General features: G+C 43.5%; 1 non-coding gene across 1 annotated transcript; it reads right to left on the bottom strand.

Annotated features, from left to right (window-relative positions):
- Nucleotides 1-17,609: 17,609 nt before the first annotated feature.
- Nucleotides 17,610-17,747, bottom strand: LOC119920436. Its single transcript, XR_005448182.1, has one exon. It is a non-coding gene; the product is annotated as a small nucleolar RNA SNORA7 (small nucleolar RNA).
- Between the last annotated feature and the right edge of the window lie 5,735 nt (nt 17,748-23,482).

The raw sequence follows: 23,482 nt of genomic DNA, 5'->3' as shown, positions 1-23,482 counted from the left end.
AGTTGAAGCCATGTGAGTGAATGAGTTCTCCAAGGGAGTGGGGGTAGATGGAGAATAGAAGGGGACCCAGAACTTAACCTTGAGGGACACCCCCAGTTAGAGTTGGGGAGGCAGAGGAGGAGCCAATAAAAGAGACTGAGAATGAACAGCCAGAGAAATAGGAGAACCAGGAGAGGACAGTGTCAGTGAAGCCAAGGTTGGGTAATGTTTTCAGGAGAAGAGGGCAGTTGATAGTGTCAAAGGCAGCTGAGAAGTTGAGGAGGATTAGACTGGAGTAAAGGCCATTGGATTTGGCAAGAAGGCTATTACTGCTGAAATTTGAGAGGGCAGTTTCTGTGGAGTCAAGGGGGCAGAAGCCAGATTGGAGGTGGTCAAGGAGAGAATTGGAGGAGAGGAAATGGAGGCGGTGGATATAGACAACTCGCTCAAGGAGTTTGGAGAGGAGTGGTAGGAGGAAGATGGGGCAATTACTGGAGGGAGCCGTGGGGTCAAAGGAGGTCTTTTATTAGGATGGGACGACATGAGCATGTTTGAAAGCAATGGGGGAAAAAAGCCATTTTAGAGTGAACAATTGAAGATGGTGGTTGGGGTCGGGGGCAGAAGGAAAGGGGCCAACACTGATAAGGTGAAAAGGGATGGGGTCAGAGGAACAGGTGAAGGGGGTGGATTTTGAGAGGAGGCAGAAGATCGCCTTGAGATACTGCTGGGAAAGATTCATTCATTCAATCATATTTATTACTCACTGTGTGTAGAGCACTGTATTAAGCACTTGGGGGAGTACAATACAATAGACACATTCCCTGCCCACAACGAGCTTACAGTCCAAAGGGGAAGACAGACATTGATAGAAATGAATAAAGTACGGATATGTACATAAGTGCTGTGGGCCTGGGAGGGGGAGAACTACAAAGGGAGCAAGTCAGGGTGATGCAGAAGGGAATGGGAGAAAAGGAAAGAGTGGGAGCTTAGTCAGGGAAGGCCTCATGGAGGAGATGTGCTTTCAATTAGGCTTTGAAGGTGGGGAGAATAAGTGCCTGTTGGATTTGAGGAGGGAGGGTGTTCCAGGTCAAAGGCAGGATGTGGGTGAGGGGTCAGTGGTGAGAAAGGTGAGATCGAAGCACCGTCAGAAGGTTAGCGGCAGAGGAGTGGAGTATGCAGGCTGTGTTGCAGTAGAAGAGTAGTGAAGTGAGGTAGGAGGGGGAAAGGTAATATAGTGCTTTAAAGCCTATGGTGTGGAGTTTTTGTTTGATGCAAAGGTGGATGTGCAATCACTGGAGTTTCTTGAGTAGTGGAGTGACATATCCTGACCGTTTGTTCAAAAACGATCCAGGCAGCAAGAAGGGGCAGGGAGAGGGTGGGTCTGGGACGGAGCAGGAGAGACTTTAGGGAGATCACATCAAATGGTTTCAATTTTCTCAATAAAGTCTGTGGCCAGCTACTTGGAGAAATAATGTTGCTGGGCAGAGGAGAGGGCAAAGTTGAAGGAAGCAAGGATGAACTCGAAGTGGACGAGCTTGGCCTGATACCTGGGTATCTGCCATATCGTGCTGCAGCTCATGCACAGGAGTGAAAGAAACTGACATAAGCATGTAATAAATTTCATTAAAAAGGAAAGTAGTCCCGTCCTTTCCTCCCTAGTTCATTTGCTTTCTCTTCCCTCCCCACTTCCAGTTTCTTAAATGCTTGGGACTCAACCCACCCCCAATCTCTTGCCTCCCCAGAATTAGAGGAAGGGTGTTGAGGGGCTGGAGAGACAGGAAAGTGGGAGGTAAGGAGGCAAGAGGAAAACCTCACAGCATTGGAGAGGACAGGGGATACTGCTCAGTTTAGGTACCTCGGCTGTGGAGGAGCTAACCTTACCAATTCAGCAGGAAAGAGATTGTGGATGTAGCTTCAGAGGTTTCCAAAGCAGCAAAATTCATTCCTCTGACAGGTAACTCACCCAACATGGTACAAAACACAAAAGGTGTGGCCAGTCCTAAACGTTTATAAACCAAAATGGGGAACTAAAGCAGCTTGAAGCAAAATAACAATAACTGTTCATTCATTCAATCGTATTTATTGAGCACTTACTGAGTGTAGAGCACTGTACTAAGCGCTCGGGACATATAAGTCGGCCACATATAGAGATGGTCCCTACCCTTCAGCTGAGATTTTCTTTGAAGAAAAAATAAATGTAGCTTATTTTTGTACCTCCTCTTTCCTCACAGAATATGGTGTTCAGAGATGTGTCTGTGGAACAACAATAGACTTGAGTGACTTTCATCTAGGGATCAAATGAAGAAGTGCTAAGAAAGAAGTGGTAGAAGGAGTCAAAATGAAAGGCCTGGACAGGAAGAATAGTGACATCTAGGAAAGCCAGATTATTTGTCTTTTGAAAGGGATCATTTCATACTCTCAATTCTTTTTTCAGTTCTCCTCACTCTCTGAATATTGCAATGGATTGTATTTCATTATTTACAGGAAATGATGGTTGAATTATTACAGCTGATTAAGGGGATATACATAGAAATTCACAATTTACCCACCTTGAAGCAAATCCCACTGTTTCTAGGTGATTCATGCCATTCTAGTCTTGATGTAAAATCATTAAGGGCTTTCGGAAAGGTCTGATTCATGACCCAAATGAGAATTCTACTTCTGGGATCAGATCTTGGTAATGACCGAATTGTGATAGTAATTAATGACTGACACAGAAATGGTACTAAAACAGAAGAAACTGAGTCATTCAACCCAGTATGACAGCTCCTGGCTATTTTCTTCATCTTTTATTGCTGTTTCAAGGTAGCTGTGAATACACACCTCACAGGACTCTCGACTTGTCATTTTTGTTCATCTCAAGTTAATCTACTTGCTTTGCCTTTTTCTCATCTCTCCCACTACTGACCTCCCCCAGCCTGGAGAGCCCGGCAATTTCATATTCAACCACCACTCATCCTGTTTTCCTGGGCGCTACTACTCCCTTGTCCAGTATTTTCCTGGCAAAGGTAAACTCCAGTTGTTGCATGCCCTGGGACAAGTCACAGCCTCTCTGAGCCTTAGTTTTCTCATTTGTAAAATGGGGATAAAATACCTCCTCTCTCTTCCTTTTAGACTGTGAAGAAACAGTAATAATTAAAGAAATGTGCGGAGGGTTAAAGTGCTTAGTGGGATGACGGGATTCAGAATTTCAAACAGCATTAAAATGTTTGGAAGTGGAAAAAGCATAATCATTTAAACACAAATGTAAAAATGAGTCATAAAAGACAATCACATTTCTGGAGAGGAGAAATCATTGATAAATAGTGTTTGCTGTTTGAGTATTTTTCAAAACACAATCTCAAGATCCAAACCAAATCCTGCACTGCCCATAGGATATGAATCTTGTACAAATGATTAATGGATTCCTTTCCTGATCCTAAAATAAAAGTAACAAGAATAGAACTGGTAGTTTCTGTGTGTACCTTACGGAAATTACTGTAGGTGAAATGTTCCATTTCTCAAATAATCCTTCACCTTCATGGAAACAGAATTGGTGCATTACATATTGAACTCAATTCTCTCTGTTCCCATCCCTTCTCCACTAAGGGGTAGAGTTGGGTTGCCTGATTAACTTTAGCATGCATTGGGTGCTTTTAGGTACCCAGCTCTAGAAATGCCAAGAGTGTCAAAATACTGAAAACGCCAACAGGACAGGTTGGCTGCTATAAGGGAATTCCTGTCCTTAAATCATAAAGGATGCATTCTGCCTCCCTCTTGCTCAGTACCACTAGCTCAAAGCGTCAGAGAAGCACGCCTCTTTTCAAAATCAAACTGCTCCACCGACGACACCTCTGACATCATCCCTTCTCACCTTAATGCTTGCCCCGTCCCTTCTTCCTTTCCTGACCTCCATCTTCAACCATCACCATCATCAACCATTCACTTTCTAATGGCTTCTTCCCCACTGTTTTCAAACATGTTTGTGTATTCCCTATCCTATAAAAACCCTCTCTAGACCCCACAGCTTCCTCCAGTTTTTCCCCATCTTCCACCCACTCCCCCTTCTAGACTGTGAGTCCACTGTTGGGTAGGGACCGTCTCTATATGTTGCCAACTTGTACTTCCCAAGCGCTTGGTACAGTGCTCTGCACACAGCGCTTGGTACAGTGCTCTGCACACAGTGCTCAATAAATACGATTGAATGAATGAATGAATACGATTGAATGAATGAATGAATTCTAGGTTGTCAGCTCATTGTGGGCAGGGAATATGTCTGTTATAGTGTACTCTCCCACACACTTGGTACGGTGCTCTGCCCACAGTAAGATTGATTCCTTTCCAATCTCCTTGAGTAAGTTGTCTACACCCACTGCCTCCACTTCCTCTTCTCCATTTATCTCCTTAGCTCCTGGATTCTGCCCTCATCACTCAATGGAAACAACCCTCTCTAAGGTTACCAATGACTTTTTTAAAAAAATGGTATTTGTTAAGCACTTACTATATGCCAAGCACTGGGGTAGATAGAAAATTATCAGGTTGTACACAGTCTATATCCCAAATGGGGCTCATAGTCTTAATCCCCATTTTACTGAGGCCCAGAGAAATGACATGCCCAAGGTCACACAGCAGACAAGTGGCAGAGCTGGAATTAGAACCCAGGTCCTTCTTAAGCCCAGGCCCGTGTTCTACCCACCAAGCCAAATCCAAAGTCCTCTAACTTCATTTTAATTGTCCTCAACCTCTTTGATACATTTGACAGTGTGGACGACCCCCCTTCTCCTAGAAACAACATCTAACCTTAGCTTCACTGACACTGTTCTCTCCTGGTTCTCCTATATCTCTGGCCACTCCTTCTTCTCTTTTGCTCCTTCCCTGCCTCCCTCCAACAATGGGAGCTCTTCAAGGCTTATTTTTAAGCCCCCTTCTATTCTCCATTTACATCCACTTTCTTGGAGAACTCATTCACTCCCACAGCTCCAACTATCATCTCTATGGGAATGATTTCCAAATCTATGTCTCCATCCTCGACCTCCCCTTCTCTGCAGTCTCATATTTCCTCCTGCTTTCAAGACATCTCTACATAGATGTCCTGCTGACACCTCCAAACTAACATGTCCAAAACAGAACTCATCTCTCCATTTAAACCCTGTCCTCCCCTTGACTTTGCATTCATTCATTCAATCATATTTATTGAGCACTTACTGTGTGCAGAGCACTGTACTAAGCGCTTGGGAAGTACAAGTTGGCGACATATAGAGACGGTCCCTTTCCCTCACTATAGAAAGCACCACCATCCTCCCTGTCTCCCAAGCCCATAACCTTGGCATTATCCTCAACATCTCTCATTCAGTTTATCACCAAACCCCATCATTTCACACAACATCGCTAAAATCCCCTCTTACCTCGTCATACAAACTGCTGCTAAGCTGTTCCAAGAAGTTATCTTATCCTGCCTTGACTACTGCATCAGCTTCCTCACTGACCTCCCTGTCTCCTGTCCTTACTTCTCTTTGCTGCCCAGATCACTTGAAAAAAAATGCAGTCCATGTTTGTCCACTCCTCAAGAATCTCCTATCTTACCTTGCTGATTACTTAGTGCAACCCATTCTGCATTCTTCACTTCTGTAACGCTTACTCATTGTATCTTGATCGTGTCTACCTCAACCCCAAACTTTAGACCATGTCCTCCATCTGGCCTAGAACTCCCTTCCCCTTCATATATGACAGACTACCACTTCTCTTATTTCTCTGGCCATTCATTCTCAGTCTCCTTTGCAGGCTCCTCCTCTCCCTCCCAACCCCTAACTGTGGGGGTCCCTCAAGGTTCAGTTCTCAGTCCCTTTCTATTTTCCATCTACACTCATTCCTTTGGAGCAGTCATTCGCTCCCAGGGCTTCAACTACCACCTCTATGTGGATGACACCCAAATTTACATGTCCTCCCCTGATCTCTCCCCCTCTTCCCACTCTAGCATCTCCTCCCGCCTTCAAGACATCTCTATTTGGATGTCACCCGTCACCTCAAACTTAACATGTTCAAAACAGAGCTCCTTATCTTCCCTCCCAAACCCTGTCCTCTCCCGAACATTCCCGGCACTGTAAATGGCACAATCATCTTTCCCGTCTCACAAGCCCGTGACCTAGTTAGATGCCATCAATCCGTCACCAAATCCTGTCTCAACTTCACAAACATCGCTAAAACCTCCCTTTCCTCTCCATCCAAACCGCAACCATGTTAGTACAATCGCTCATCCTATCCTGCCTAGATTATTGCATCAGCTTCCTTTCTGACCTCCAAACCTCCTGCCTCTCCCCAACCCGATCCTTATGTCACTCGGCTGCCCAGATTATCTTTCCACAGAAACGTTAAGGGCATGTCACCCCCCTCCTCAAAAATCTCCAGTTGTTGCCTAACCACCTAACAAAACAAAAACTCCTCTCCAATGGCTTTAAAGCTCTTCATCACCTTGCCCCCTCCTACCTCTCCTCTCTTCTCTCCTTCTACAATCCAGAATGCACATTTCACTCCTCTGGGGCTAACCTTCTCACTGTGCCTCGATCTCATCTGTCTCGCCACTGACCCCTGGTCCACATCCTACCTATGTCTTGGAACACCCTTCCTCCTCAAATCCACCAATTATTTCCCACCACCCCCATTCAAAGTCTTACTGAAGGCACATCTCCTCCAAGAGGCCTTTCCAGAATAAACCCCACATTTCCTCATCTCCCACTCCCTTTGGCATTGCCCTGATTCGCTCCCTTTGCTCTTCCAACCTCTCCCCGCCCCACAGCACTTATGTATAGAATTGTAACTTAATTTATTTATATGGATGTCTGTTTACTTGTATTGATGTCTGTCTCCCCCCCTCTAGACTGTGAGCTCGTTGTGGGCAGGGATTGTTTCTCTTCATTGATGTATTGTATTTTCCCAAGTGCTTAGTACAGTACTCTGCACACAGTAAGTGTTCAATTTATACGAGTGAATGAATGAATATTAAAATCACATGTCCTCCAAGAGGTCTTCCCCAACTAAGCCCTCATTTTCCCTCATCAATGGTATTTATTGAGAGCTTACTGTGTGCAGGACACTGGAGCACTTCTACTCACACTCCCTTCTGCATCACCTATGCATTTGGTTCTGAACTGTTTAAGCATTTGATATTCAACCCATCCTCAGCCTCAAAGTGCTAATAAACACATCTGTAATTTATTTTAACATCTGCCTCACCCCCTAGTCTAAGCTCCTTGTGGCCCAGGAATGTGTCTACCAACTCTGTTGTATTGTACTCTCCCAAGTGCTTAGTACAGTGCTCTGCACACAGTAAATGGTCAATAAATACCATTGATGATCACACCCAAGAATATTGTGACTCAGCTGTCAGAAAATGTGGTCACAAGATCCCCACACTCTCCACATGATCTGCCCTAGATCTGAGGAGCAAGGAAGGATGGTGAATAGGGAGCAATGGGTCATGGAGAAACATAAAGATGGACTCCAGGATCCCTATGCCTCTCAACTAGCCATTCTATCCCCCCATTACTATCTTGCCCCCAATCCCAGACATGGATTTGAGGTCCCATACCTTTAAGATTTTCAATTAGGACAGAGAAGGGAGCAGATTCTTCGGCAGAAGGCTCAACTTCTGGAATCTCTTGTCTTATCCAGTGCAGCAGTGTGAAGGACCAAACTAGCCAATTTGGCCTAGGTCCTTCACCTCTTTAGAGGTGGTTCTGAAAACAGAGAAACAGATGCTAAACTATTGAAAAAGCTCACCACTGAAGGCCTGCAAAGATTGAGTGAGTAACCTCATGGCTATTGGCATTTAGGGAACAGCCCAATCCAGAAGAATGGGTTCAATTAAAAGTTCTCCTGGGAAAGAGGTTTTTGTTTCTCTACTTAGCCTGTCTATAACATCAGTGGATATTACATTCTAGAAGTAGGCTTGCTGCCTCTTTAAAGGGATGGCTATACCAAGATATTGAGTTATCAATCACAATGGTATTTTTGGAAGGTTTACTGTTTTCAGAATGTTGTACTAAGCATTTGGGAGAGTACAATGCAATAGAGTTGGTAGGCATGATCCCTACACTCAATGAGCTTACAGTCTAGCTGGGGTGACATGTTAAAAGCAAGGTAGTGGAAGCAACTGAATACAAACATTAAAATAATTTACAGATAGGAGAAAGAAGGAAAAAGGCATTCCTACATGAGTTATTGCTTAATATATGTAGGAGAAGCAGCAGAGTATAAGGATATGAACATAAATGTTGTGGATCTGAGATGGGTTGAGTAGAAAAGTGTTTAAGGGGCACACAACAAAGTGCACAGTCGATGCCAAGGGGAGATTGGATAGGGGAAATAAGGCCTTAGTCCAGGAGGAAGTGTGAGTTTAGGAGGGTTTTGAAGCTGGGGAGAGTGGTGGATTGCCAGATAGGAAGAGGGAGGGAGTTCCAAGCCTGGGAGAGGATGTGGGTAGAGAGTAGGTTGGTGTTAGAGGAGCAGAGTATGTGGATTGGGGAATTTCCACTTCATGCAAAGGTGAATGGACAACCGTTGGAGGTTTCTGTGGAGTGGGGAGATATGGACTGGGTGTTTTTTTTTTTTTTTAAAGAAAAATGATCTGGGCAGCAGAGTGAAGGTGGACTGGAGAGGGGAAAGCCAGGAAGCAGGGAGGTCAATGAGGGCAAGATTAGAAAGTTTTAATTGTCTGGAAATCTGGGGCCTGGCTCAACCGCACTTATGCCCAAGCTCAGCCAGGCCCCACATGGGCTGAGGTGTACCAGTGCTAGCCACAGTGTGCAGCAGCGGGTGACTAATCTAGAGCTGGAATTGACTTTCTGGGGGACTGCCATATATCCCGTGAGGCACCTGGTATCCTGTGGCACCCTCTGGAAATGAGGTCTGGGCTATTTTCCACTTAGGCTAGCTCACTTTCAGTTTGGTGGCACCATAGTCCGTGTCCTGGAGGAGGAAGAGTCCTCTATGCCAGCGGGCCAAGAGTGACCTATGCAAAACTCTGGCAGGAAGCATGTTGAGCTTGCTTTGGAACATGCCAGACTATGAAGCACACAAATGTTTCTGAATCATGACAAGGTGACACTCATTTAGGATCTTTTTTCTGCTTTAATAAGCTTCCCAGCATGGCTCAGTGGAAAGAGCACGGGCTTGGGAGTCAGAGGTCATGGGTTTGAATCCCAGCTCCGCCTCTTGTCAGCTGTGTGATCTTGGGCAAGCCACTTAACTTCTCTGTGCCTCAGTTAACGCATCTGTAAAATGGGGATTAAGACTGTGAGCCCCACGTGGGACAACTGATCACCTTGTATCCCCCCAGCACTTAGAACAGTGCTTTGCACATAGTAAGTGCTTAACAAATACCATCATCATTATTATTATTATTATAATCCTGGGTCAATTACTTGCCAGCTGTGTGGCCTTGAGCAAGTCAGCGTCTCACTTTACTCATCTGTTAAGTGGGAATGTAATGTCTATTCTCCCTCCAACTTAGACTACGAGCCCCATGTGGGACAATGATGGTGTCTGACCTCATTAGTACCCCAGTCTTTAGGACAGTGCTTGGAATATAGTAAGCACTTAAATACCAAAATTATTGTCATAAATTATTACTCCTAAAATGGTGTTTGTATCTAAGAGGAAATAAAAGTGCACAGGGCTAATGTTTTTCTGGGTCATCAACCTATACCTTCTTTGACCAAGCCCATCTCCTCCATCCATCCATTCATATTCTCTTTCTCTTTCTCTCTCTAAAATCCACCTTGACATGGATCAGTTTATTATTATTAAACAGGGCAGAGCCAAACCTCTGTCACCAGTGGCCTAAAAACTACTGACTATAAATCATGGACTTCAGCTTTGGTGCAATAAGATTTCTTGGACTGTTTTCAACTAATTAGTATAGAATTTGAAAATTAAATCACTGTTGCCATATAAAGAATTATTACCATGAAGATAAATTGTTAATAATATCATTTACCTGTCCTTTAAGTAGGAAAGCTCTCTTTCGGGTCAGTATAATTAGGGACTAGTGAGAGCAAAGCTGCTTTGACTTTCAGCGATACATTCAAAAGGAAAAAAAATCATTTTTCTTGGTTGTGGAACTACACGTGAATGAACAGACAATTCCACTCAACTGGCTGCTTATTTTCTGAGTGGCAGCTGAAGAAAAAAAAAATATGGGAAGATTGGTTATTTGAATTTCAAATAAGTGGTGTTTCAAAGCACCGTTCAGTTCCTCATCACTGAGAAATGGAACTTGTTTTTTGCATAAAGGATGGAAGAAAATACATACATATTAATTCAAAATTAGGCTTTCTAATGTGAGGAGCAACCTTCTAAAGCAACTTCCAGTGGCAGAGAAATGAAGATGATGTGCTCAAATGAGCTACTTGGTGATTCACTGTAAAAGGTGTCGTTTTAAGGTTTGCAGTAAATTTGGGAAGTTATAGGGCAGAGGGGAATTGTTTGCTGCTAAACTAATTATGGGCTAGGGAGGACGATCATATTTCCATAAATGTGCCCTATTGAAGATCACGGAGGCTGTGGGTTATCTTCACCACTCGTCCACCTAACAAACTTGATTTTGCTATAGAGAAATGAAGCAGTTACTTTGTGGAACTCATGAAGACTATCAATCAATTATATTTATTGAGTGCTTAATGCGTGCTGAGCACTGTACTAAGTGCTTGGGAGAGTACAAAACAAAAATGGTTGGCAAGCTGTAAGAGAGGGATTACTAGGTGGTCATGAATGAAAATAACTTTGTGGAGTTCAGTCCTCTGCTGTGGCTTTAAAGCACTCAATCACCTCCCCCCGCCTAACCCTGCTGATTTCCTACAATCACTCAGTATGTTCACTTCGCTCTTTGAACACTACCTATGTACTGTACTCCATCTTTTGATCTCATCTCTGATCCCTCACCCACATTATGTCTTGTTCCTTGAACTTCCTCCCTCTCCATATCTGACAGACGACCACTCTCCCCACTTTCAAAGCCGCCTTAATAATAATAATAACAATAATAATAATGATGGCATTTGTTAAGCACTTACTATGTGCCAAGCATTGCTGTAAGCACTGGGGTAGATACAAGGTAATCAGGTAGTCTCATGTGGGGCTCAGCCTTAATCCCCATTTTACAGATGAGATAACAGAGGCACAGAGAAATGAAGTGACTTGCCCAAAGTCACACAGCCGATAAGTGGCTGAGCAGGGATTAGAACCCATGACCTCTGACTCCCAAGCCCGGGCTCTTTCCACTAAGCCACACTGCTTCACACATCTTAAAAGCACATCTTTATAAAAGCACCTCTCCTCCAAGATGCCTTTCCTAACTAAGGTTTCCTTTCTGCTACTCCCTCTCCCTTTTGCTTCACCCTTACACTTTGATCAGTACTCTTTATTCACCGCACCTTAAGCCCAACATCACTTTTATATGTATCTGTAGTGTATCTTTATATCTGTCTCCCCTCCAGAATTTAAGCCCCTTGTGGGCAGGGAAGGTGTTTACCAACTCTGTTACAGTATACTTTCCTAAGCTCTTAGTACAGTGCTCTGCACATAGTCAGTGCTCAATAAATGATTGATTCAACTTTCATCATTACACAGATGACTCCCAAATCTACCTCTCCTGCCCTGACTTCTCTTTCTCTGCAATGAGAACAACTCTACGTGGACATCTCTGCCAACACCTCAAGTTCCACATATCTAAAACTGAACCCCCTCATCTTTTTTCCCCAACCCTCACCTCTCCTGAGACTGCCCCATTACTGTAGATAACACCACCACCCTTCCTGATTCACAGTCTCACTACCTTGTTATTATCCTTGACTCTTCTCTTTCAATCATATCCAGTCAGTGGCCAAAACGTGGCACTTCTACCTTCTCAACACCTCTGAAAACTGCCCCTGCCTCTCCATCTAAACTGCCACCATGGTGGCCCATGCCCTTGTCACATCCTGACTCAACTACTGCAACCGCCTCCGAGCAGACCACCCTGTCTCCAGCCTCTCCCTTTTTCAGGCCATATTTCACTTTAATGCTTGGATTATTTTTTGAAAACACCGCTCCGTGGGCATCGCCTCAGTCTTCAAAAACCTCCCATGGTTGATTATTCCTCTCCACATAAAGCAGAAACTCCTGACCATTAGCTTAATGTTCTCAATCAGCTCTTCCATCCTTATCCTCAGTCCTCCTCCACTTCAACCTAGTCCACCTACTTCACTCTTCTAATACAAACCTACTCACTGTGTCTCACTCTTCTCTCTCAAACTGTCAACGACTTGCCTGTGTCCTCCCTCCTGCCTGGAACTCTCTGCCTTCATAGCTGACAGATAATAATAATAATAATAATAATAATAATAGTAATGGCATTTGTTAAGTGCTTACTATGTGCAAAGCACTGCTCTAAGCACTGGGGAAGCTACAAGGTGATAGGGTTGTCCCACGGGGGGCTTACCGTCTTAATCCCCATTTTACAGATGAGGTAACTGAGGCCCAGAGAAGTTAAGTGACTTGCCCAAAGTCACACAGCTGACAATTGGCGGAGTCAGGATTTGAACCCATGACCTCTGACTCCAAAGCCCGTGTTCTTTCCACTGAGCCACGCTGCTTCTCTAATCACTACTCTCCCCATCTCTGCAACCCTTCTGAAATTATAATTTCCCCCATGATTAATCTCTCATCTCACCATCCTATTTCACTCCCTCTCACCACTTCAATACTTCCACATTACCTATGCATTTAAGCTTTCACCTCCTATGCACTTTGTACTCATCCCACCCCCTTGCACCTATAGCACTTATGTACATACCTTTAAACTCTGTGGATTCTCCCTAATTGTAATTTTAGTGCTTGTTTTCCCCCATTCGATTTTAAGATCTTTGTAGGCATTTAGTACAATTCTCTGCACACAGTAAGCACTCAATGCTATTGATGAATTCTTATTCATCCTAATTGTGGGAATAATGATATTTTTAGTCAAGCAGCAGGGAGGTCTAGAAGGAAGAGCAAAGGGAGACTCCTGGCTCTACTGCCACTCTCCTGCAATGTGATCATGGTCATGTAACACATTTTGTGTACCTCAGCTTCCTTATCTGGAAATGGGGATAAAGTAACTGTTTTCCCCTCATCTTAGATGCAAACCCCATGTGGGACAGGGATGTAACCTGATTATCTTCTTCCTCAAGGCTCAGCGCAGTGCTTGGTACATATTTAATGAATACTATTATATCAGGAACAGTACTAAGCCCTGGGGTGGGTGAGCGGAGGAGATGCACTTTCAAAAAGTAATCAATCAATTGTATTTATTGAGTGCTTACTGTGTGCAGAGCACTGTACTAAGCACTTGGGAAGTCCAAGTTGGCAACAGATAGAGACGGTCCCTACCCAACAGCGGGCTCACAGTCTAGAAGGGGGAGACAGACAAAACAGAACATATTAACAAAATAAAGTAAATGGAATAAATATGTACAAATAAAATAAATAAATAGAGTAATAAATACGTACAAGCATATGCATGTGCTGTGGGGAGGAGAAGGAGGTAAGGCAAGGGGGAGGGAGAAGAGGGGGAGAGGAATTGCCTTGACTTGCTCCTTTTATTCATCCCCACTTCCAGTCCCACAGCACTTCTGTACATATCTGTACTTTTATTAATTTCTATTAATGTCTGGCTCCCCCTCTAGACTGTAAGCTAATTGTGGGCAGGGAATGTGTCTGTTTTATTGTACTCTTCCAAGTGCTTAGTACAGTGCTCTGCACACAGTAAGTGCTCAATATATATGATTGACTAACTGACCAAGCAGCCCAATAGTCTGACAGTAGCCCTAAAATAGACATAGAGGAATATTTTGGTAACCGTCGCCCTCATGATTTGGGATATTTCATTGATTCATTCAATGGCATTTATTGAGCGCTTACTGTGTGCAGAGCACTGTACTAAGCGCTTGGGAAGTACAAGTCGGCAACATATAGAGGTGGTCCCTACCCAACAACGGGCTCAAAGTCTAGAAGGGGGAGACAGACAACAAAACAAAGCATGTAGACAGGTGTCAAAATCATCAGAACAAATAGAATCATAGCTATATGCACATCATTAACAAAATAATTAGAATAGTAAATATGTACAAGCAAAATAGAGTAATAAATCTGTACAAATATATACAAGTGCTGTGGGGAGGGGAAGGAGGTAGGGCAGGGGGGATGGGGAGGAGGAGAGGAAAAGGGGGGCTCAGTCTGGGAAGGCCTCCTGGAGGAGGTGAGCTCTAAGTAGGGCTTTGAAGGGAGGAAGAGAGCTAGCTTGGCAGATGTCTGGAGGGAGGGCATTCCAGGCCAGGGGAAGGATGTGGGCCGGGGGTCGATGGCGGGACAGGCGAGAACGAGGTACAGTGAGGAGGTTAGCAGCAGAGGAGCGGAGGGTGCGGGCTGGGCTGGAGAAGGAGAGAAGGGAGGTGAGGTAGGAGCGGACAAGGTGATGGACAGCCTTGAAGCCAAGAGTGAGGAGTTTTTGCTTGATTTGTAGGTTGACACGCAAACACTGGAGATTTTTGAGGAGGGGAGTGATATGCCCAGAGCATTATTTCTACCCTACTTATTTTATTTTGTTGGTATGTTTGGTTCTGTTCTCTGTCTCCCCCTTTTAGACTGTGATCCCACTGTTGGGTAGGGACTGTCTCTATGTGATGCCAATTTGTACTTCCCAAGCGCTTAGTACAGTGCTCTGCACATAGTAAGCGCTCAATAAATACGATTGATTGATTGATTGATTGATTTCTGTACAAAGGTAATCCGGGCAGCAGAGTAAAGTACCGGTTGAAGCAGGAAGAGACAGGAGGATGGGAGACCAGAGTCATTTCTAACTTTTCCCTCTCATAACCTATTTTAAGCTTTTTCTATAAATGTATTTAAAAACTTCTTGGATTTAGTGATACCTTCTGCTTGTATAACTTACTGTATCATGAATGTCAATGTTTACTCTACTCCTACATACTCACTACTTTAATGTTGCACCAAATCACAAAGACACAACTGCAGTATTGTGCTTGAATTGGCAATGGTTTGTTAAATTCATCAAGAGAAGAAATGGCCAATTTGAAAATCTTAACAGTCTATTATTCATGAATCTGAAAGAACACTATTTCTAAGTTCTCCCCTCCCCTCCCTTTCCCCCTCGAAATTAGCTTGTTAGGCTATGGTTTTTCTTCAGCCTCTCTAGTAGTTTAGTCCATATTGACACAAGATTCAATGTGAAGTGCTGTTATGAATAGTTGGATACATTCCCAGTGCTGACACAATAAGGAAATGCTACATTAAGGAAAGATGCCATCCATCAAATTGAAGATTAGAGGTAATAATCCCTTTCTGAATTAACATCACCTTATTAGAGCAATCCCTGCTAGCATGACTGAAGTAAAGAATCTGTCAGCAATTATTATATAAATCTCCTTTTTATTGACACATATACTCCTATTCACTTGAACTAGATGTGTGTGTGTGTGTGTGTGTGTGTGTGTGAGAGAGAGAAAGAGAGAGAGAGAAAGAGAGAGAGAGAGAATATCATGATGATGCAAACATGGCAGGAATGAGTGATAATAATAATGATGATGGTATTTGTTAAGCGCTTGTTCTGTGCCAAGCACTGTTCTAAGCTGTGAGGTAGATACAAGGTAATCAAGTTGTCCCACGTGAGGCTCACAGTCTTAATCCCCATTTTACAGATGAGGAAACTGAGGCACAGAGAAGTTAAGTGACTTGCCCAAGGTCACAAAGCAGACAAGTGGCGGAGCTGGGATTAGAACCCACGACCTCTGACTCCCAAGCCTCCAGTGAACAAATCCTAACTTTAGGCTTAAGAACCTTTAATCCTTTTCCCTTGCCCAGATCCTATCTTATCTCAAGTCTTACACTATGTCTCCATCAAGATCTTGAGTTTCCCAAACTTGTCCAACTATCCAAACCCCAGGCCTTATCCATATTACTATGCTCCCTTTTCTACATTCAGACTAAGCACTGAACCCAGAACTCACTACTATTCTGTCTCTAACCTCACGGCCTCTTCTAGCATTGTCACCTCTCCCTCTCCTCCAATTCCTTCCCTAGCATTTTGAAATATACTTGTTTCTCTTTTTCTAAAGAGGAAAAATAATCACTAACTCAATTGCAACTTCCAGCTTTCGTCCCACCTCTGTCCTATCAGTCATATCTAAATGCCTTGAAGATGATCTCCGATTGTTTCTTTGAAGAACTTTAATATGGTCGTGGTGAAGACAAACCATATGTGCTTGTAACTTCGGAGCTGTCTGACTCATCTACCTCTCACTTCCCTCTTACAGTCAATCACTAAGCCCTTTCACATAAATATAGACCTTTCTCTACAACGCCAAAGCCACTACCCTATTCTAGGACCTAATCACCTCAATCCTCAATTACTATGATAGGCTTTTGGCTGGTCTTTCAGTCTCTAGTCTCACCCTGCTCTGTCAATCCTTTACTCAGCAACAAGAATCAATCCATCATCCAAAGTAGATCATGAGATCTTCTAGACTGTGAGCCCACTGTTGGGTAGGGACTGTCTCTATATGTTGCCAACTTGTACTTCCCAAGTGCTTAGTACAGTGCTTTGCACACAGTAAGTGCTCAATAAATATGATTGACTGATTGATGAGACAAGGGCTCCCATTTGCCTAGACTTCAGGATGCTCCATCACCTGCCTCCATGTCCAACACATGTGTCCCCCTGAAAGAACAACCCTTACCTGACTACACCAGAGAGGTGAAAGAACCAGACTGGGCCCATAGCATTAGTTCTGAAGCTTTCTGAGAAAAGAACAATTGAGGGCATTTCATATGGTCGACAGGCTCACCAGAAACTCTGAAAATCAATGGCTGGCATGGGGAGCAAAGACCACCAAAGCTACCTGGCAGCCACCTGCAGGTCGATGGCTCTACAGCATCTGCACAATGCTGTGCTCAGGTGGGCTGCAAATGAGTTTTCTAGGCAAAATCTGTGTGTGCACTTGGCAGGAGTGCAACACATTGAAACCTACTCACTCACTGCACTCACTTCCCCAATGGGAATGTGAAGTGTGAGTGATGATGTTCAAGCCACTAGCCATAGAATCGATCGCTTTACGCGGGTTCCCGTTCCCAGACTCTTGATGACTGACTGAGCCTCATCTACCGGCTATGATGGGAGACTCCATCTTCATGCAACTGCTCCTTCTGATGCTCTCTGCTCCAGCAAATCCAGTCTGCTCACTGTCCTGGCATTGCCTTTTCCTCAGTTATTCAATCAATAGTATTGAGCACTTTGGGCAGAGCACTGTATGGAGAATTTGGGAGAGTACATCAAATAGACACAATCCCTGCCCTCAAGGAGCTTACCATCTAGCAAGGGAGACAGATGGTCTCCCGTTGTTGTCTTAAGCTGTCGAGTTGTGCTCCACCATAGCGATGCCATCAACACCTCTCCCAGAATACCCCACTTTCATGTGCAATTGTTCCGGTAGTGTATCCAGAGAGTTTTCTTGGTAAGAATATGGAAGTGGTTTACCACTGCCTCCTTCCGAGCAGTAAACGAGTCTCTGCCCTCGACTCTCTCCCACGCTGCTGCTGCTGCCCAGCACAGGTGAGTTTTGACTTGTAGCAGATTGCCTTCCACTCACTAGCCACTGCCTAAGCTAGGAATGGCACGGGTATGCCTCTGCTTGACTCTCCCTCCCGTAGTCAAGACTGGTAGAGTACTGGGAACTCTCCCGGTGTGACCCTGAGAGGACTCTTAAATACCATAAGAAAATAGAGTTGGTAGACATATTTCCTGCCCACAATGCTCTCCTGAGAGTAAGCCATTGTTCATGCTTCTCCCCGTAACCGGAATGCTCTCCCACATCCTCTTCAAAATCCCTTCCCACCTTCAAAATGTTGTTAAAGACTCAAGATCTTAATTAAATTTGGCTGTCCACTTATTCTTGTACCTGCTTTAGACCTGGCCTCTAAAATGTGTGCCTCGTTCTCGCCTGTCCCATCGTCAATCAATTGTATTTATTGAGCGCTTACTGTGTGCAGAGCACTGTACTAAGCACTTGGGAAGTACAAGTTGGAAACATATAGACAGTCCCTACCCAACAGTGGGCTCACAGTCTAAAAGGGACCAGAGACCAAACATACTAACAAAATAAAATAAATAGAATAGATATGTACAGATATATATATATATATATATACACACATACAGGTATACATATATACCGTCGACCCTTGGCCCATGTCCTACCTCTGGCCTGGAATGCCCTCCCTCCAAACATCTGCCAAACTAGTTCTCTTCCTCCCTTCAAAGCCCTACTGAAAGCTCACCTCCTCCAGGAGGCCTTCCCAGACTGAGCCTCCCTTATCCTCTGCTCCTCCTCCCCTCCCCATTGCCCCCACTTCCCCCTCCCTACAGCACTTGTGTATATTTGTACATATTTTTTACACTATTTATTTTACTAATGATTTGTATATGTCAATAATTCTATTTATTTTGATGGTATTGACACCTGTCTACTTGTTCTGTTTTGCTGTCTGTCTCCCCCTTCTAGACGGTGAGCCCGTTGTTGGGTAGGGACTGTCTCTATATGTTGCCGAATTGTACTTTCCAAGCACTTAGTACAGTGCTCTGCACACAGTAAGCGCTCAATAAATATGACTGAATGAATGAATGACTGCTAGTGTTCTTCAGAGAACCTGCATTGTCACGGTCAGAGATAGCTCTAGTGTCTTCCATGAGGGACTGTCTCTATATGTTGCTAATTTGTACTTCCCAAGCACTTAGTACAGTGCTCTGCACATAGTAAGTGCTCAATAAATATGATTGATGATGATGATGAGGCCCCTAGGAAAAGGGAGGCAAGTGAGGCAATAAGCAACCAGTTTTGCAGGGGGCTCCAGATTTACTTGACTTTGCCTCCCACGTCTGGCCCTGGGGTGAGTAACTAAGCTTTCCACAAATGGGTTTTGTAAAAGTTCTAATGAAAAGCTCTCTGCATATTCTCAGTGTACCAATGAACGTATCCCAGTCTCCCTGCTGAACACATAGTTTATTATAGTAGGAAATAATTATATGCTAAGCACTGTGCTGGATGCTGGAGTAGATAATAGATAGTTCAGAAAGCCCTTGTTCCATAGGGGGAATTATAATCTAGTAGGTACAGTAAATCATATACATACGCATACATACACACACACATATATATATATATATATATATATATATAATGATATATGTTAAGCATTTATTTTGTGCAGGCCCTGTACTAAGCACTGGGGTAGACACAAGTTAATCTGGTTGGACACAGATCATGTCCCAGAAGGGGATCACACTCTTAATCCCCATTTTATACATGAGGTAACTGGGGCACATAGAAGCGACCTGCCCTAGGTCACACAGCAGACAAGTGGAAAACAACAGGGCCTAGTGGCTAGAGCACAGGCCTGGGAGACAGAAGGACCTGGGTTCTAATCTTGGCTCTACTACTTGTCTGCTGAGTGACCCTGGACAAGTCACTTAACTTCTCTGTGCTTCAGATACCTCATCCGTAAAATAGGGATTAAGGGTCTGTCCAACCTGATTAGCTTGTATCTACCCCAGCACCTAGAACACTGCCTGGCGATAGTAAGCACTTAAATATCATAGAAAAGTGGCAGAGATGGGATTAGAACCCAGGACCCTCTGACTTCTAGGCATATGGTCTATTCACTAGGCCACATTGCTTCTCAGTGAGGAAACTAAGCACAGAGAGGTTAAGTGACTTTTCCATGGCCACACAGGAGGACAGTTACAGAGTAAAGATCAGAACCTGGCTTCCCTGACCCCCAGGCCCACTTTCACTTGCACATTGTTATTTAATTGGCATATACTATCCATTGAATTTTTTGCAACAGTCTATCGACACTCCCATCTCTGCTCATTATCACATACATTTTATTTGAATTATTTTTAGGTTTAACAAGGTTAAACCTGTCGAGTCTCTCATCTTTGGCTTTATTGGTTAATCATCACTATGGCTATATATAGTGGTCCTTCATACTTGATGATTATGCTACTGAAAGTTAAGTTCGCCTGTGTGTACATACACATTGTCTTTTTCTCATCCTAGAGGTTTTTCTCTTCACATGCCCCTTTCTACCTTAACATGTTCAATCCCATTCTTGCCTAGATCCTTCCTGTTGAATTGTGAGTATTCCAATTATTCCAGAAGCCCCTGCCCTTCCAGAAATTGCTCAACACCAGGTATAGTGTTCAGGCAGTCCTCTATTTAAAATGCTCCAAGGTTCAATGAAAGATACTTATGTTTCTGAGTGTACATCATTTCAACTTTATAAGGCATCAGTCTCTACAAGACTAGTCTCCTTTATGGCACAAACAGTGAGAAAAAGTGGGGTACCTAGGAGTCAAGGATAAATAGACACACATTTATAAGCCAGAATGGGTGGGAAAATGGAGAAAATTTGTAAAGTTTAGAGGGGGAACAGTGGAAGAGGATACTTGATTGCCACGGAGAGGTAGTAAGGAGGGTCAACAAATACATTTTACTTCCACTGAAGTGAAAGTTGGCTCTTCTATTGTGAAATCTCTCTGTCTCATAAATATTTTAATGTAGCTACAATTCTCATCTACAATTAATGGATAAGACAATTCTGACTCATTTTGGTCAAAATAGGGTACCCAAACTTGATTTCAGAATTAATACCTATTTTTCCTGAGGGGAAATTGGTTCCTACTTAATGGATTATTATTATTTTTTTTTACTTGAGACAGTTTTAGGGACCCAATAGTGTTGTAAACCTAAGGACTGCTTCCATATGGGTATCCCTCACATACACATCTTATTGTCTACATGACACGTGCAATTTTTTCCTATTTGCATTTTTTATTATTCTTGCCTCTTTCCTTAGAATGGAAGCGTCTGGAAATTCAGTCAGAGGCTGAAACAAAAGAGCAGTATTGGGTGAAAGTTCAACCCAGGCTGGCTCCAAAATTACTACCAGTAAAACACTCCTGATATGAACGCTTGAGCATCACAGTGCTTTGCACATAGTAAGCGCTTAACAAATACCATAATCATCATAGAAGATCAAAATCCTTCATATAGGACCATTTTGATCATTTATGTGGTTATGGGAAGTTTATTTCAGAAGTATTTGGCGTTCACTGAAATGTGAAACCTACCCATTCTATGCCTTTCAAAATAGAAACATAGTTCATCAGCGACCTCAGAAGTCCCTGGCATTGTAATATAAGGTTAGTTGTTGATTTCATGATTTGCCATTTTCTGTTTAGTAATTTAAATAATATAAATATGAATCAATAGCAACCCAGCAGGAGGGGATTTTTAACAAGCTGTCACCAATAAAACTGAACATATAGAACATCATTCTTGTGTTATTGTCTCTAGCTGAGGTGTTGTGTGTGTATTTAGTGGGATGGGTCAGGCCTGTCAGAAATTACATAGCAGGAGCTGCTGCCTTGTGTTCTTCAGGGTCTTGGCTACGGCTCTCACCTTCACAGTGGAGATGAAGCAGGGAGTATTTGGTACTGTTAGATCTTCTCAAAGTCTATGTAGAAAAGTTATTTCATGCCAATGCATACATGACCTATTTAAAACTATATCTATCTATAGTAAATATATAGACACCTGGTCTCCCCTTTTCCCATTTGTCTTTCCGGTAAACTCTAACCCCAGTTATTTCTGTGAAATGGCATTTCCACCTACATAGTTGGGATAGTGAACTCCACTCCAGTAAGTAGCAAAAATCCCAGCAGTTAGACAGATGTGACAAACGCTCAACAGTAGTATATGAAGTGAATGAGGGCACAGCCGACTCCGCTGCTGAAGAGGATGGAGAAAAAGAGCAAGGGAGAGAGGGAGGGAGAGGGACAAGAGGGAGAGGGAGAAAGAGAAAAGAAGAAAAAGAGAGATTGTTGCATAGTGATAGACTGCACCAAGACCTCTATTCAGCTGCCTAGCAAATGCCTGATGTTGCCTACAGGGAGAATTGACGAAAGAGTGCAGATTATTCAACACAACCTATCACTACTGATGGAAAAACTAAGCAAATGCACATCTGGCATATGGGGATAGGCCCCCTCCCTCCCCATACTATTTTCTACTAAAATTCCTATTCAAGTAGGAGTCCCAGGATATTGATTGACTGAGAGTACAATCACATCATTGATTCATTCGTATTTGATTGCTTACCATCTGCAAAGCACAGTACTGTTTGGGGGAGTACAGTGTAACAATAAACAGACACATTCCCTGCCCACAGCAAGCTTGAAATCTAGACGACGAGCTTATATTTTAGTTTTTCTGACTTTCCCTATGTAATCCCAGTGAGTAGACCCCACTTCACACAACATAACATCAAGGTACGTGTCCTTCACCTTCAAAGGTGAAGTCACCAATGGTAAAAACCAGCCTTGTGAATAGATGGGGCTGAAAGGCCTGTAGATGGCCAATATTCCACTTCACGCTGTGGCCGTAGAAAGCTGGTCCTTGATTGCAGTGAAGAGTATAGTCACTTGCTGCAACTGTGTCAGTTTTCAGAGCCGTCTCAGAATTCCAGTCTTCTCCTAACCTCCCTTTGATGGCAATCCCTCTTATGTTTAAGAGAAGCAGCGTGGCCTAGTGGATAGAGCCTGGGTCCGGAAATCAGAAGGACCCGGGTTTTAATCCCGGCTCTGCCGCTTCTCTGCTTGCTTTGTGACCTTGGGCAAGTCACTTCTCTGTGCCTCAGCTATCTCTTCTGTAAAATGGGATGAAGACTGCTAGCCCCACGTGGGACGGGGACTGTGTCCGACCTGATTACCTTGTATCTACCCCAGTGCTTAGAAGGGGACTTGGCACATAATAAGTGCTTAACCAATACCACAATTGTTATTAATGATTATCATTGCTGCTTAGTACAGTACATTGCACTCAGGTACTTAAATATCATTACTACTTTCTGAGCACCTTGTACAGTTCTCTGTAAGGTGCTCAATTAAAGCTACTACAGTAATTCACCTAAATTGTGGTACCTCTTAGCAGTTCACTGAATTGTTGGAACTGGGCTCCTCTGTATCTTTCAAGTATTTTCTATTCTCCCTCATCTTAGCTCTCCAAGCAGCAGCAGCTGGTTGAATATTCAGTTAACCTCCATTGTAGCAACATGTTCTGCCCAATAAAGCTGGGAGGCAGTGAACTTTGCCTCAGTGAACTAACTGTGCTCCAGGACTACATTGAATGTTATCATAAGCTATTCTTATCAGGTAGTCTTCTGCTGAGTCTACTCTGAGGGGTTGATGCACAACGTTTTTCGACCATGTCTTCCCATCCCTTCCCCATAGAGTATCAACGATGCATCCCTAAATAGAGCTACTCTTCAGCTATCACATCCCCTCACCACCCCCATTATATCCAGCAGATCACTCTCCCCGTCTGCAAAACCTTACTCAAATCTTATTTCCTCTGAGAGGCCTTCCCTGACTCAC

Source organism: Tachyglossus aculeatus, chromosome X1, assembly GCF_015852505.1.
Source record: "Tachyglossus aculeatus isolate mTacAcu1 chromosome X1, mTacAcu1.pri, whole genome shotgun sequence".
NCBI classification, from domain to species: domain Eukaryota; kingdom Metazoa; phylum Chordata; class Mammalia; order Monotremata; family Tachyglossidae; genus Tachyglossus; species Tachyglossus aculeatus.
This window is presented reverse-complemented; position numbering and strand designations above follow the sequence as displayed.